Here is a 17,030-nt window from a genome sequence, read left to right on the forward strand (position 1 = left end):
AATAGTAACGAATTCTATAGATAGCAATCACGTCCGGATAAGTTAACTTTTTTATAAAATAAAAATAATACTTATGTTTTTTTCAAAAAAAAAAAAAAACCAATGTCGGAAAAAATATTTAAAAGAAATAAAAAATATATATTATATATAAACTAGATTTGATCCCCCTGGAGACTTGCATTTCACCTTTGGAAGTTCACTACCACGGAAATAAAAAATAATAGCAACTTTATGTCGATGGATCAACACAAAAAAAAATATACATATAGAAACGAAAGTAAAAATGATACTTTAAAGATCAACGTAATCGTTGCGTAAGATCATCTTATTAAGATGTATACACCAGTAACCAAATAGTAAAGTTTTATATTTACAAGTTCTGAAATAACTGATAGGAAAAATATAGTCGTGGATGCGGAGGTCAGGTGAGATCGTCGAATGTTGATGAAGTGTTGGTTCATGGTAAAAAATCGATATTTTCAAACCTGCACGAACAAGATAATTCCAATCTACGCAAGATGTTTTCACATGCGTTGTGATATATACATTAATAATAGTTGTAACATAAAACACATTCACGTAGTTGACATATCTGCAGTTGACGTCGTAGCATATTGAAATAAGAGTGAAAATAATATTAAACCTAATCATAATTTTTAGAAAATTAAGTTTATTAAAATATAGCTTATTGATTTTAATTTGTTGGGTTAGTAAAACTAATTTATAAATTATTATAAATTTAAATTATATTACTTTCACGAAATGAAAGCAACGAATATAATGCAGGATATCCGTTTAAACATTTCGAGTAGGATCCTATAAATAGATGTGTTTACGTTGTTTGCTGTGCAGTGGTCGTATATTTTATTATGGATACTAAAATTAAGTTTTGTATTCTGGATAATTATTAAAATTCTAATAACAGTAAGCAAACAATAAAATTTACTATGAAAACATTGCGGTGAAACGACTAATGAAATTAACAATTGGATTTAATCACAGAGATCAATGAACATTATTTTTATTTTAACAAACGTATTTCAAAAGCTGGAGAAATGTGAACTTATACTTTTGTTGGGGACTCCATAAATTCATGGATGGTTGAATGTAGTAGGTTGAGTTTTTGTTTTAGTAAAGCAAAAAAAAAAAATACGACTAGTTTGAAAATGCAAATGACAGGCGGTGTGCCCAAGTTTATAATTATGTCCGTTACACGTACACGTAATAACTGGAAACACTTTTGGTCTCAGCTTTAAATATATGAAGTAACTATCCATGGTCAGAGAGATATTTCTAAAAATAAATAGAGATATGCGCTGGGAATGATTATGTAACTAAAATTGAACACAAAAAATTATCTTAGTGTATAAAATATGGTAACAGCAACCTGAAGTAATAATAAACATTTTAAAATATTTGTATACATTTTAGACGTTTATTTATTTTTGATTGAATCAATGATCAAATATTTTAAAGAGATTTTATAGAATTCATTTAAGAATCGAATGTACATAAAGTAGATTTGTAGTAAGTTAATTTAGCTGTAACGTAAAGCTTGACAAATATAATAAATACTAAATGTATAAATTTAAACTTGAATGCAAAGAGAACCATTAACCATTGATATGAATAAAATTAAAATATAATAAAAAGTTATTTAATAAAATAATTTATGTTAATGAAGCACCGTATGTAAAGAAAAACATAAAAAAAAATCAACAATAGAAGATATGTATAATGCGATTCATATCACAAATATTCAATGTATATTCAATGTTATCATCGATAAATACTTCTTATTTACATTAAGCCCTGTCGCTGAATTTAACTTATCAAATACTATTAATTAGTTATTAAATTTATGGTTCAAGTCAGGACTGATTTGAACCACGTGCACCAGATAAATATTTTAGAAAATATCTGCTACCTACGTGACTACATGAAGACACGAGCAGTGCTCAGTTTATAATAAATCCCGTTTTTTAACCCCCCTCTTTCGTATTGATACGCCGAACAGGCCATAATGTCAACTACGTATGCTGAGATTATGTGTGTTATGAAAACCAACAAAATTTAATTATTTTCAACAGATAATTTATTTAACCAAATATTAAAATCTAACAGTAAAATCATTGTATTTATCTCACCCAATCACACTGTAACTTTTAATTGACAATAACTCATCGTAACTCTCTCTACTACGTTTAACATACCTATGATTTAGCGAGCTGATCATGTGTTCGAGTAGTACATATGTTTATTTACAATTTCTTTTTTGTCTACCTTTACAACAGTTATGTTTAAAATCAAAACAAAATATTGTTTATAGTCGTATTTGCTTATATAAATTAAATTTTGAAAGCAAATTATTATTGTTTTTAGATAATATAGAACATAATAATGTGAACTTAAATAATAATAAAAAAAAAACAATAATTATAAATTTTAATGATTTATTTTAAAAGTATTTACTTAAGAATGATTTTAATTTTTAAATGGGCAGAAATAAATTCATAGTCCGAATTGACTGAATACACAAAAGCACATTTGTTATAAAAATAGATAAGAATGAGTATAACACTTTTATAATAAATGTGCCATTTAGATGAAATTGCATAAGTAAGCAGTAACAATGATATTATTTATTTTTTTATAATATAAATCAAAAATTAATTTTTTTTTCGAATGTCCAATATTCAATGAAACCAATATTATTTTTAAAAAATGAGACCATTATACAGGAATATAGTAATTTCCATTAATCCCATTTATACAGTTCAGTAACATCACAACATCTGGTTTTACTTGCTAGAATAGAGGTTTAAATTTAGATATAATCACACCCTCGATAATATATTATGATTAAGATTTATACACTTCAAACAACAAAAATAAATCAAATATTTCATCTTTTACAAAACCTTGAAATTTGCTCAAAATCGATTATTTTAAAATTTTAAATATACGCAGTATAATAATTTTATCATTATAATATAAACGATAACAGTAAATTCTATACATTTTTTTCTTTAAAAAGGATGTATTATATTATTATATATTATTGGATGAATTCTATAATACATACATTTTTCGCGTAAGTGAAATTTAATACTTCAAGTGGTGGCATTACATTGCTTTTTTAAAATGTTGAAGAATATATAGATGTAACATTTCTTGACACATATTTTCAGATAAATCAGATTTGTATTTTTGTACAAGTGATTTATTTTTTAATTCCAATTCTTCATTAGGTTAATCAAGGTAACAATAATTTAATACCGCTTATAAGGGATAAGGAAGACGCAAACTGCAACCAAGATAATTTCTAGGTAATCATTGATTAATCCGCATTTTGAACTATCAAAATAACTAAATATATATGTATAAAATGTTATTTTACAATATTATTTAATGTAAAATAAGTACTAAAATACTACTAAAATTTCAAAAATTACAAATAAATTTCAACGGGCCCACGGACCTTTAAAATAGCCGGGCCTCTGGCTGTACTTATACCTAAAAAATACATGTCACATATGTACGAGTACATATTGTCGTTTGTTTTATTTTACGTAAAGCAAAAGTGCAAATAAAATTACTCATCACTTCATAAATGCATATGAGATAAGAATCTTATGTTTAAAGAATATCTTTCAAAATGAGGCTTTCCGGTGATTTATTATTAATCGACCCATAAGATTATCATCCTGCTATTAGTTAATTACTGTCGTAATTAAACCCACGCCTCGAAGTTATATAATTTCTCCTGCCATATCAGAAACTGAATTTAAAGACGTCTATTTACAGTTACCTAAATATTTACTCCGAAATAATAATGTGAATTTCGATAAATAGAGCAGTATATTGAGATATTATGTTCAAATTTTATTTCAATAACGAGCCATTCAAATGAAATAGAAAAACAAATAAACTATTATTTTAATTATTGATATTAGGTATATATGTACACTAAGGAACAAAAGATTATCTTTTTCATTTAAGCCTTTAAAAAGAATTTGTTGTTTTGTCTATTGAAGTTAGCATATTTTACACTCATATGAAAATAAAAAATAAAATATTTTTCTTTCTAAAGTATTTAAAACTTATACATATTTTTAATAATAAGTTTAAATTTATACTGAATTAGACAATATATGAAAAAACAGAAAAATTAGTAGGTATAATTAAAATTAATGGTAGCATAATTAAAATTATGGTTTTAAGACATTTTATTTGAATTTAATTGTTTTTTATTAGAGCTTCTAGTAATAATGATTAAGCTTGACAATTAAAAATATAATAATAATTAATTAAATTAAATACATTAAATTAAATAGCATTATCAAAATATTAAAAATATATAAGTAATAAGAGTTTAAATAACGATGTCAGCATCATGAATGACAGGGAGGGATAATCAAAGAAAATATGAAATTGATAACTGATGTTTTCTACTAAATGGGGTGTTCAGAAAAGGAAGGTGTGAGATGGTGGCCTTTGTGTAATCGGTTAAATTCTATTATGAGGGATCTGGATATGATAAGGTCATTAAACCATATTTTATTAGGTATAACAGGAAAAATTGATTTGTATCTTGAGGCAAAATTTTAGGACAACTAATTCAAGTGTGAGAAAATGGAATTGAAGGATGGGATTGACATCAGACCAAGGAATTAAAGAAAGAGAAGGGCATAATTATAAATTCTATAGTTATCTTAATTTTTTTTATATTGTATCGTTTACAAAGTTATGCGTAATATACATATATTTGTTTTGAATTATAAACTTTATAATCAAATTATAAAATTGTAAAATAAATAAAATTACAATTGTTTATTAAAATTATAAAATTGAAGAATAATAACATAAATACGTAGTAAAAGAGTAAGCAGGATAAGGTTAAAAGAAAAACACCTATTTATGGCGGATAGCCAATTACTGAGTTAGTTTGTTTTAGGGATTCAAAAAAGCAATTTCCTCAAGTTTTAATTTCTATATCCCTACGTTTAATCTATAGCTTTATATATACATTAAGGGCATAGTAATTATTTAAAAAAAAATGCATGCATGAATTATTTCTAACCAAAAAAAACTTTACAATAAAAATTTAGTTAAAGATAAATGTATATATATAAATTTACCATTGGAAGAAAGCAGATTAAATTTTATAATAATTATTCAAATTTAAAATCATAATAGTTATGCAACATCCAGTAAAACATTGTATAAAAACCTAAAAATTATTTATTATTTGCTTTTTGAAGATAACTCCGATACGTACATACAAAATTCAATATTTAAAACGGAATGAAGAACAACACAATATTTGAGAAAATTAATATATTATTCTTAATATTTATGTATTCATTTATAATTAAGCTAGATAAGTTATTTTGCAACTATTATAACTAATATTAGTTCTAGTTACAATTATGTATAGTATTTTATTGTTTTAAAAATTGGTTGGTTGTAATTTATTCCAAGAGAGAAATGTTCAATTAATATAGTTAATATAGATAACATTCACAGTGCACTTATTTCAGTTAAACGATATGAATATTTAGTTAAAGACATTTATTAGTTTTGAATTTTTTTAAAAAAGTTTGGATTATATACAAGCACTTGAAATTTAAAATGTTTTTAATTTTAGATGGCTTTAATGCGAAAATTAGAATATAAAATTTTATCTAGCCTCAATAAAAAATGTTGTTCTTTTTTTTAGAGCAATCATATAATGGTATCGGTTTTAAAATACCAATAAAGCAATAACATTTACCCAGTTGTGTACCTCACACAACCGTTTCACCAGACCTAGTAGAATTGCCATTTTTTCTCCAAGTCCAAAAATTTCAAGAGTTTTAAAAATCCAAACAATGACCTAACTATAAATTATAGTTTTAGCTAAGAAAGTGATCTGTTAGTTAAGTTATAACATAAATTTAAAGTTTAATTAAAATTAAAGAAAATTACTTTCAAAACCCACAATTATTTGGGATTTTTCAGTTGATACAATATTGAAATTTGATTAATTACTAAAAAAAAAGTTGCCTCGTTTGTTTTAGAAATATCAAAACATTAAAATATTTTCAGTAAAGGAAATTAATAATAGATATTACTAACTGACTCACGAAATAATATTTATTCAATTATACTGCGATACCGTCGAATCAATACATTTTTAGTTTAGGAAATTCAAAAATATTTTACAATAAAAAATTTTTGAAAATAGTAGGAGTTATATGTATACAATTGCATATAAATAAATACTATAAATGTATATAAATGCATATAAATAAATATTATAATGTACGTATTATGATTAATTTTATATATTTTTAAGTATTAATAATGTTATGGGTATAACGTTGGAAGCAGAGAAAATAAATGTACTTGCTATAATGCCAAAACGAGGTCGATTCTTGGTGAACCCCTCATACATGATTACAGCTCAAAGCGAATAATTGTACATCAACATATAAAATTTGAACTGAATAAGAGAGGTTACAGCCGAAAAGAAAAAAAACATACTAACGTCCTTTTCATCCTATTTGGCTAGATGTCAAAAGCTTCATAAATGGGTTTTAAATTTTGACTAGGCGGGTGCGAGAGCTTGTACTTTTGGGTAGGATTTTTGTCGCATTGCCACTGCATCATATAATCATTTAATATAGGTACATAACGCACATTATATAATAGGGTTTATACATGAACATTCGAAAATATTTTTATTTCTACTATATTAACTATTTATTATGTCATGCCCTTGTTTCATTGGGAACAGAAGCAGAAATCGATTTCCACAATCCCCTATCGTATGTTGAAGTAAAGAACTCTGCAGGGTCTAATGATATATGTATAAATTATGTTTAGAAAAACTTCCATACATGATATTATAATTATATATTCTCAATATATATTTCTTAGAGGTAACTGCAAAAAAAAAATTTAAGTAGTTTTTCGTTACACATGTATCTAAATAATATTGATGTAATTTAGATTATTTATGATTTACAACTATCTAATTTAAATAACATATAAAATAGTTGAAAAATAATTCTTAATTAAAAGATACATTTCTGAAAACTTGATATAAATTATTAACAAATATTTCTCATATAATATTATTGATTATATTCAATAATTAATCACGGTTATTTGAGTTATTGCAGAGGTTTTACATATCAAAAGTAAAAAAAGCAATAATTGTCTTCGCGAATGTAAAAAATACATGCACACAAAAAAAAAAACGATTATGTTATAGAAGCATATGAAAAATTAATACAAAATCGAATTATACTCTTTATTTTTATTGCAAAATAGGTCAGTTTTTCTTTGTAAACACATTTTGTAGTTTTATTAACTACTCAAAGCAGTGCGAAACTTATAAAATACATTTTTAATTAATAAATTACCTAATTGAAAATACTTACGAACACGAGATTCACAAATAACAATAAAACAAAATTACAACTATCAATATTTTTTAATAAAATTAACTATTTAAAAAAAGCACCTAAATACTATCACAAAAATAGTATGTATTATTAATAACTTTGTAAAACTCAATTTCAAAAATATAAACTTTCTTTTTTAAAATTTTCAAAAGATAATAGACATTATCTTTTTAACCATGAAAGTTTTTAAAAAATATTAATATTATTTTGATTATAATTGTTCATTTTAATTAAAGAAAAAAAAATTAAAATAATATTAAAAGGCTTTTAAATTATTCATGAGACAGGGACAAGTTAATAATTAAATAACATTTAAAATAATTGTTAAAATAATCATTTTTGATTTACACTGAAAACAAAACCTAATCAATTTTAAATCCAATTTCAATTTAGCTAATTAAATTAAATTTTAGTTTAATCAATTAATGAAATTCTAGGATTTTATAATAATTAATGAGCAGAAATTAAAATGATAGTAAATTTATTTTATTTATATTTATATTGATATACTTGTTAATATCAACATAGAATTATTCAAATCAATGTATTTTTTTTTTTTAGTAGATATCACTTATTTACTAGGCGTAAATGTTCTTATCAAATTTATACTTTATTGGAATCACCTGAGCATAAAAATAACAAGATTTAAAAAAAGTATTCACTAATGTTATGTTTCTTGTCATCAAGATTAAAGTGATATAAATATAATTATGTATATTTTATGTTACCTAGAATAAATTATATATTTATGACTAGAATGATTCATTCAATAAATAAATACAGTATGATTATTACAAAAAAGTTAATAATTTAACAATTTAAGTATTTTATATTTTAAGGTAGTATAATAAATATGTTTATAATAGTTAATATTAATATTAATTGACTCTGTACTACTAATTAATAAACTAAAATCCGAGCTAAAAACCATCAAAAGCAATAAAACAATGGTATACACCTCCAGATCTCAGCCTACGTCAAGATAATACAATCACCAAAATAAGAATCGAACTTTTATAACACACTATTTCGATGTTACTTAACTTACTGGCACCGTTATAAAAATATATTTTATTAAGTTATATTATGCAATTGTAATTATATACAATACACAACTATTTTGTGACTTTAATGTAATTATTAATTTCATAATTATTTTACAGTATATTATAAGATAGTACGATTCTATACATACAATCTATACATAATAATGGGACATCACATTATGCACTATGGATATCTTACTGTCGATCGTTCGTCTTTATAAAGTACTCTGCACTACACTATGAACAACGTAAAATACAAAAAAAAGGAGGTTATAATCAAAAAGTGTTAAGTACCGTACCAAAATTGCGGTTACGGTAGCAAAAATTACACTTGCTGCCGTGAGTCATTTTTCGATTACCAGTGTCCACATAATAGACATTTTCGTGTCAAAATGTGTGAAATTATTTAATTTATAGTACCCTACAATGGCATACCCATATCAAGATATAATTAAAGAAAGGAAGTAATAACAAAATAAAATATAAGATCTACTTTAAACTGAGTTTAAATATATAACGTGAACAACATCAATATTTACTATGATCTTGAAAATCATTAAAATTATTATTTTGAAATAAAACATACATATATTATCTTTAATTAAGTAGTTGATATATATTGTACGTCTTGAAAATTAATATAGAAGGGTTTTCGTATCCTCAGCTTAATTTACAAAATATAGTGTTGAGTATTAGTATAGGTATTGAGTAGTAACCAATATAAAATCTTAAATATTTATTTACAAAGTTGAATATAAAAAATAAAAAGAACATACTGTTTAACTAATAAATTTGTCATTCCACTATATAATATAAAAATAAAAGTATATTATACTCGTAAATTAAATAATATCTTATAAACAAATTAACGAAAAAAAAAAAATTATTTCTGAGGAAGTCATAACTTACTAATCTCTTTTTTGTTATGTTATCACCAACATTTAAAAATTTTAAATTGCAATAACATTTAATTGTTATTTGTGTTGTATGATTTTTAGAATTGAATGATTGTTTATAATAATTTGTATGTGATTAAGACGTATTAATTTTGATGTCTTACACATGTTTTAGTGCCAAACTCCAAAATATATTTAAATATATATTATAATAGTAGTAATGCCTTATTGAACACTTATTTACATGGCATAAATATATTTTATTTGTAACTAATTTTGATTTGTACCCTAACAGTTAACATTATATAATTATGTTTACTAACAGCTAGGTTAACATTTATTCTCACATTTATAAAAATTTTAACATGAGTAAATTTAACTAAATAATTACAAAATATCTTTAATTTTAGATAACACAAAAACAAGATAGTAAAAATATTATATGATCAATTAAATTTCAAAATCATAATATTATTATATTGTCTACAAATATGTTTAGAAAACAATTATAATAATAAAAGTAGTTTAAAAAAAAATGCGACGCTTACAACAATAATGCATTGTATTTTTAAGATTTTCAGACGCAGACGTTAATATAAAAACTGAATAATTTTCAAAATAGAGGTGTTGAATGGCCAAAATCTCACCTTGCAATAATGTTTACAATAGTTTTAAAATTAAATGAGAAAACTGTTGTAAAAGTAAACATAAAGTTGATGCACTTACATAAAATAAAATAGGTTTTTCATTTTAAATATTGATGAACTTTTTGTGTTAATACAACACCGTGAAGTTAAAATTTTAAAATATTCAAAATAAGTTTCCTTTCTAAGTATATTATGGAAATTAACGATAATTTCCTTAGTTAAGTTAACAAGAACTTAAAATTTCAGTTTAAAATATTTTTCTGTTTTATTCTGTAAATTTGAAATGCATATATATATATATATTATGAACATATCATGTGAATTAAATGTATATACCTAATACATAAAAAGAATTCAAATTATTTTGAAGAATAATAATTTTATGATATCCATCTCATATACAGGAAATTTATTTATTTAGTTTGAAACGTTTTACAAGTTCCAAATTTACTTTCTCAGATAAGTATTTGCTAATTAGATAATGGAGTGACTAAAAAAACATTTACATACTGAAGTGCATTCCCGAAATGTTTTTAAGCTGTAAATTAATTTGATAACGAACATGATTTGTAAAAATAATGATTTAATTGGTTTAATTATTAAACAAGAACTCAATAACTATAAAATTTGACTTTAAGAAGAAAAGTATAAATCACCTAATATTTCTAAGCTTGAATTATCTAGTTGTAACATTAATCATTTATAAATAGTACATAGATGAGCAACTTAAAATAATTATTATTAAGTAAGATATAATAATAGATTAAAAATATAAATAAATACATTTTCATTTTGATGTTAATTAAAAAATAAAACTTGAACAATACTAACTAACTTTTTTTTTTAATTTAAGTAAAAAACGAATTATAAAATCATTTTTTGAATACACCTATTTTTTACGTAAAATTTTATACTTATACAATAAAAATACTTAGTTTATAATTATTACTAATATAAATCAATATTGATACCAACTTGATTATGAAAACATGATATGCAATGAAAGATTATCAACATTATAATTTTGATTTAATCTTTCAGATACAGTTAAAATGTGTGTAAAATTATGTTTAAGTAACGCGTGATACAAATATATAAAATATTTTAGAAATATCGTAAATAATTAGATATATTTTAAATATTTAAAGAACACTAATCGTGAACAAGTTTAAGAGTATATAAAAATTACATAATAATTTTTTTTTCATAAATTATAATAGAAGTTTGATTTTTTAAACTTAATATCATATCTACTCATCATTAGTGAATTTCCTGAGAGCAAATTTCAATTAAAAAAAAATTAATATTTTCTGAGGCCACGGAAATTAGCAATGTTAAAAAATTAGCAAGCAAGTTGAAACTTGTGCATTATGACCCATTAATTAATAATACTGAGCTGTTTCCCAATCACGACTGAAGTAAAGACATGAATATCTTCTGTTAGAAGGGCAAATCCTATTGAGTGAAAAAGTTAAGATCTGATAAGAAGAATTATAGCAAAATATAGGTGAGGTGAGGGAATCAACGCCTAGGGTGAAAACAATAATGGGGCTTAATTTCGGTAAACCCATAACTAAATTACCTAAATATATTTTATCACTGATAAAAAATTCGTAGTTAACATATTTTCAAAAACAATAAATTCATAAGGTATTTACAAATTGTTTCAATTAGTTAAATTAATGCCGACTAAGCTTAAGCTTTTTAAATTATGTATTCAATGAATTTTTTAGTAAAAATAACATTTTTCTTAAATTAAAAAGACTAAGAATAAAATAGATGAATAATAAAAAAGTACATTACCAAACATGGAAAATCTAACCGATCTTCTAATTAAATATCATACTTAAAATTAATGTTTTAATAAATACGGACAAAATTAATTAAAGTCAATTCAATCTAGTTAATACTCGAGTCAATACAAAAAGGAAATACTTGTGTAGGATTTAATTTTATAAGAATTTTCTAGTCAAAATATATAACTTATATTTGGAACTAGTTTGTTTAATTTTTATTTTCAACTTGATGAATTAACGAAATAAAATACAATAATGTACGGTATAAAGATAGAATTGTAACAACTGGGTAATACACCACAATGATATATAGACATTTATAGACATTAATATTGGTAGTTTTTGAGTATTTGATTCGCGGTTTATTCGCTATCATGGCCGCATGTATAATAAAACTTTATTTTTCCTAACGTGAGACTCGATTGAATTTCCGATAGATGTGATTTTTCTTGGCCGGTGATGTCGATGTCACCGTACTCACCAGATACGCACAACGAAGCTGGTTATGTGCAAGTAGAAAAATCGCTGGACAGACGACCCGACGTTTATTATTCCGCATTTGTCTATATCGGTTGCACACGAGAATCGACAAAAAAAATGGTACGAAAAAGAGAGAACTAATTTCCTACTATTATTCACACGTCGGAAAGGTCCTTTGAAAGGGTTCCAGTTTGATTAAAAGCCGACGGTAATGTTGAAAAATAGTATATCGGCCTTACAACTACCGCTAGTTGCGGAAAAAATTGGGAAAATCTATAAGAGACGATGGATATTTTTGTGTATGTTTGAATATTACAACAGTGATAACTGTTGTACATTATGGTAATTATACATCAATTGAGCATTTTATACGAAAAATCTAAGCTATAAAACTCCAAAACGAAACATTTGTCAATTTCAAACTATAAAATTAATATATATAAAAAAAAAACAAGTTAAAGTCAACCATAAACCATAAACCCTCGTTCAGTTTTCAAACATACGTCGAGTCAAAATTCTGCACTACAGCCATAGAAATACATACATATACAAATATATATTGGGCCGATCGAGATGATGTATATATTATCCAAATAGTAAGTAAATAAGTTATGTAAATACTTAAATTTTTTTATTTTATCAATGTAAATCATACTTATGCAAATAAATAGTTGACGAAAATTATAAACATAAAGTCTCAATTTGAATAATAGACACAATTACATAAAATAAACGAAAACTATAATATTACTTGGTAAAATTAATTTTAAAAATATTTTATAATTTTTTAAAAGGGAATTTCAGAGAAAAAAATGTATGTTTAAATTATTTATACGTTTTATACGCTTATACTTCTAACCCTGGCCGAAATATAACTCCAGTAAATTTGCAACATTTCCCTGAGACCATCCTTCTATACCACATAAACAGCAACTTTTTCAAAATAATTTTACTTTCCAGTATTCAGTTAATAAATATTATAATTGTAATTTATTATGATTTAACGCTACTTTTCAAAATGAACCATTCTATATAATTTTCACCTAATCAACACCAAATTAACTTTTAACAAAATTATGAAAATATAAAATAGTGCTTTTTATATTTTTAATTAAGTTTTAAGTACTTACAAAAAATAAAATTTGGTTTCTTTCACATAAGTTCCAAACATTTTTTTCCTTGAGGATAGAAGGTTATGAAAGACGACATAATACTAGCATTTTAAGCGTAAGAAAACATTTTATGCGGGACAAAACAAAACCAATTAGTGTGTAAATTCATAGTAAAGACTACTTTTTCTTTTTAAAAAAAGTATCAAATCAATAGTACAATTTGTGAAGTACTTAATGTTCTTTTTTTCGCTAACAAAAATTGGATTGATCAATAAAACTTGCGAAATTGTAAGTTTCTTGTTTAATTATAAACACTAATTGAAATTGGTTATTAAAAATTAAATACGCTACATCATAGATAATGTTTTTTTTTTTTTTTTAAACAAAAGTGGAGTCTCTACTATGAATTTATATTTAATTTTTTTTTTCTAAGCTTAATAGTTTTTTTGGCTAAAAATCACAATGATTATTTTATCATCCGGATTCGCAGATTCGACCACGCATTTGCATTATCGTCAATATATGAAACGGTACTCATTGTTTCTCATCAGTGAACATAGTTGCGCGCGATTAACTGTGTACAGCAACCTGTTTCGATTACACTCCAACAAGTAAACTCGTTCACTCTCTCACTCGTGCATATGACGTATCACAACCCTAAATTGCGTAATAAATAATAATAAGTGTTATTTATAAAATTATAAAGCATTACTTAATTAATTATAAATTAAAGTCTATGTTTTCTTTTAGTTTTTAAACGATTAAGTGAAATAGTAAAAATATAAGTGTTTTATTAAAAATGTACAAACAAAATCCATTATTATGGAATAGAAAACATAAGGATTATTATAAATAAGTTTCCATTTTTTTCTATATCTTTACGAAATAAATGGGAAATAATAAAAACAGCGAACTCCGACACCTTGCAACCACAACTAACAGCGAGTAAATTCGCCAGAGATAAGCAAGTACATTTTATACAGGGTCGATATGATTAACCATATCACATAAAATATTTGGTTAGAAAAAAATTCAAAAAATAACATGATCCAAAGAAAATAAACTAAATTAATTTAAAAATAATGACTACTCAAAGCATCATATAGATAATTATACAATAATTTACATTATTTGTATAAATTAGTCTTGCCTGTCTTGCCGGTAATTTAGAAGCTATGAATGACGTTCAAAAACGTATATGCTCACTCGTATGACTTGATATAATTGAAAGTTATATGCACATTTAGAACATATAAAATATACCCATATATTCGCATATATACACAATACACATGTATGTATATACTCGTACGTGAATAGGGATGTATTGTAATACCCACTGAAGGGTGATGACCGCCCTTTTTGAGGGAGATGGGAGTGGGTGAACAAGATAATTCATTGTGCTTGGTCTATAACACATACAACTAATAATAATAATAAAATATGAATGTCAGTGTAATGAATATTGTACAAATATACGTTTATGTATATACGTGTGTACCAAGGGTATATACATATGAGGTACGAAATTCGACTAGTACAATAAGCTTTCAACAGAAATCAACGTGACCGACGCATGTCGTTTCCATTGTTGCGGAATGAGTAGTATTGTTGTACATATATTTTATGGAGGCGTTCACCAAGGGTAGAAAGGCAAAGCCGTCAAATGATAGGTCAATTTAAAAACTTCGGTCAAATATATAATTTCAGTAGCCAAAATAACAAAAAGTACTGATTTGCATCAACAAAACAAAAAATTTAAAATTTAAATATAGTTAGACAATTACATTCAAAGTGATACATCTTTTGTTATGCCTTTAACTGAAAATAGTGAAATGATTAAGTACAGTTTTTCTGTATCAAAGAAATTTTTGTTATCTTTAAAGCATGAAAGATAATAGTGATATCAATCAAAAATTATCACTTCAAAACCATAGACACCTCGTCGTATAATCAGGTCATTGATACTTATTACAAATTTTGGTATTTTTCAATTGAAAAATAAATCAAGAAAAATATAATCAATCTCTCAAAATTATTTCTTATAAAATTTAGGTTCTTGGTTTTTTTTAACTGAGTATTATTCACTAACATGAAAAAATGTAGATATAAGATGGAAATGTGACTGATGGTACCATTCAAGCATTGTCGTCGTAAAAACGTCTAATTACTATTCAAGAATGTACCATAAAGAAGACGGGTACCTATTTATATATTATATTCTTGTATCATTCCACTGGAGCGAACATTTCGACGAAAACGAAGGGTTTAATATGCATATAGAATGGGCTATGTTGTTTTTCTCAACAACCAATAACCTAATACAGAAAAGTATTAAAATCCACCCTATGTACACATAAACATACATTTTTCTTAAAAGTTATATTTACCTGTTTTTGTTGTACATATTTGGTAAATAATGTGTTTCATGGACTATGTATCTCTCATACGTTCGTGGGGTCCTAGTACAAAAGATTTTTTCGATTAGCTTTTTCCAGTTGTAAGAACAATTTTGTAAAAAAAATAGACTAATATCAGTGCTTATGATACTATAAAATAATTTATATACAATTTTATTCAGATGTAGAACATAAAATTGTATATTTAATTATATTTATGATAATGATTGCTTAATTGATTACAATGATTATTAACGGCTTACAATTAAGCAGTTAATCTAAAGAAATAAACAGTTGTTCAGTACAAATTAAATCGACAATAAGAATGATAATAACAACAATAATAATAATAATAATAATAATAAGGTAGCTTATAATAAATATTTCATGAATTGTAAAGAAGTTCATTGTAAACATTAGCTAAAATGTATCATTAATTTTTTAAATAGAGAAATAATACACAAAACATATTTAATACATGCATTAAGAAAAACCATTTTTACTAGAAATTAAAAGATATCTAATTTATTTTATACCAAATTCTTAAATCCATTAAAGTAACAAAAATGCGTAATAAAATGCTGTATGAAGTTAAATATTCAATACTAGTAGGAACGTGTAACTAATGTTATATATGTATTCATTACACACGGCACGTTGAGTTATAAGATTATATATATATATATATATATATATATATATATATATTAAACTAGGCCTCAAACATTATCTAAAATGAAGATGACCCCTTTGGATATAAATATTGCTACAAGACATAAAGGTGCGTTTATACTACGGTCATGAACGCGAACGAACGGCCATTTGTACCATTCGTTCGCCTTCGGTGTGGTTCGATCGGTTAACGGTAAGATCAAAAGAAATGACATTCAGTGTGAACGTCATTCAGACCGTCACAACAGATTCGCTTGTGTTTGAGGGTTTAATAATAAACTGTTTTTTAGTCACATTTATTTGTAAAATAATTGATGGGTAGTTAAATATTAATTTATAAATTATGGATTTCTTTGGCGATCAGTATTATCACGCTACTTAATTTATACAAAGGACGTCCTATTCTATGGGACCCATCAAATCCTAAGTATAAATTAACGAAACTTAAAATCGATTTTTGGCTCGAAATAGCAAGTGATATTTAATGATTTCATGACCACGAAACTAGCACATCTCATTAGAAGATCG

The 17,030-nt window shown here is 24.6% G+C and overlaps 1 protein-coding gene across 4 annotated transcripts in view; it reads right to left on the reverse strand.

Annotated features, from left to right (window-relative positions):
- LOC112685608 (fat-like cadherin-related tumor suppressor homolog) overlaps positions 1 to 17,030 on the reverse strand; it is a 129,602-nt gene that overhangs the window by 92,156 nt on the left and 20,416 nt on the right. Inside the window, exon 2 of one of the 4 annotated variants that reach the window (XM_025557537.1) lies at positions 15,822 to 15,893. The exons of the other annotated variants lie outside the window; for them this stretch is intronic. The gene's annotated coding sequence lies outside the window, so the exon portion shown is untranslated. The remainder of the gene's footprint in view (positions 1 to 15,821; positions 15,894 to 17,030) is intronic. 4 annotated transcript variants of the gene reach the window in all.

Source organism: Sipha flava, unplaced genomic scaffold (assembly GCF_003268045.1).
Source record: "Sipha flava isolate LNK unplaced genomic scaffold, YSA_version1 284_pilon_pilon, whole genome shotgun sequence".
NCBI classification, from domain to species: Eukaryota; Metazoa; Arthropoda; class Insecta; order Hemiptera; family Aphididae; genus Sipha; species Sipha flava.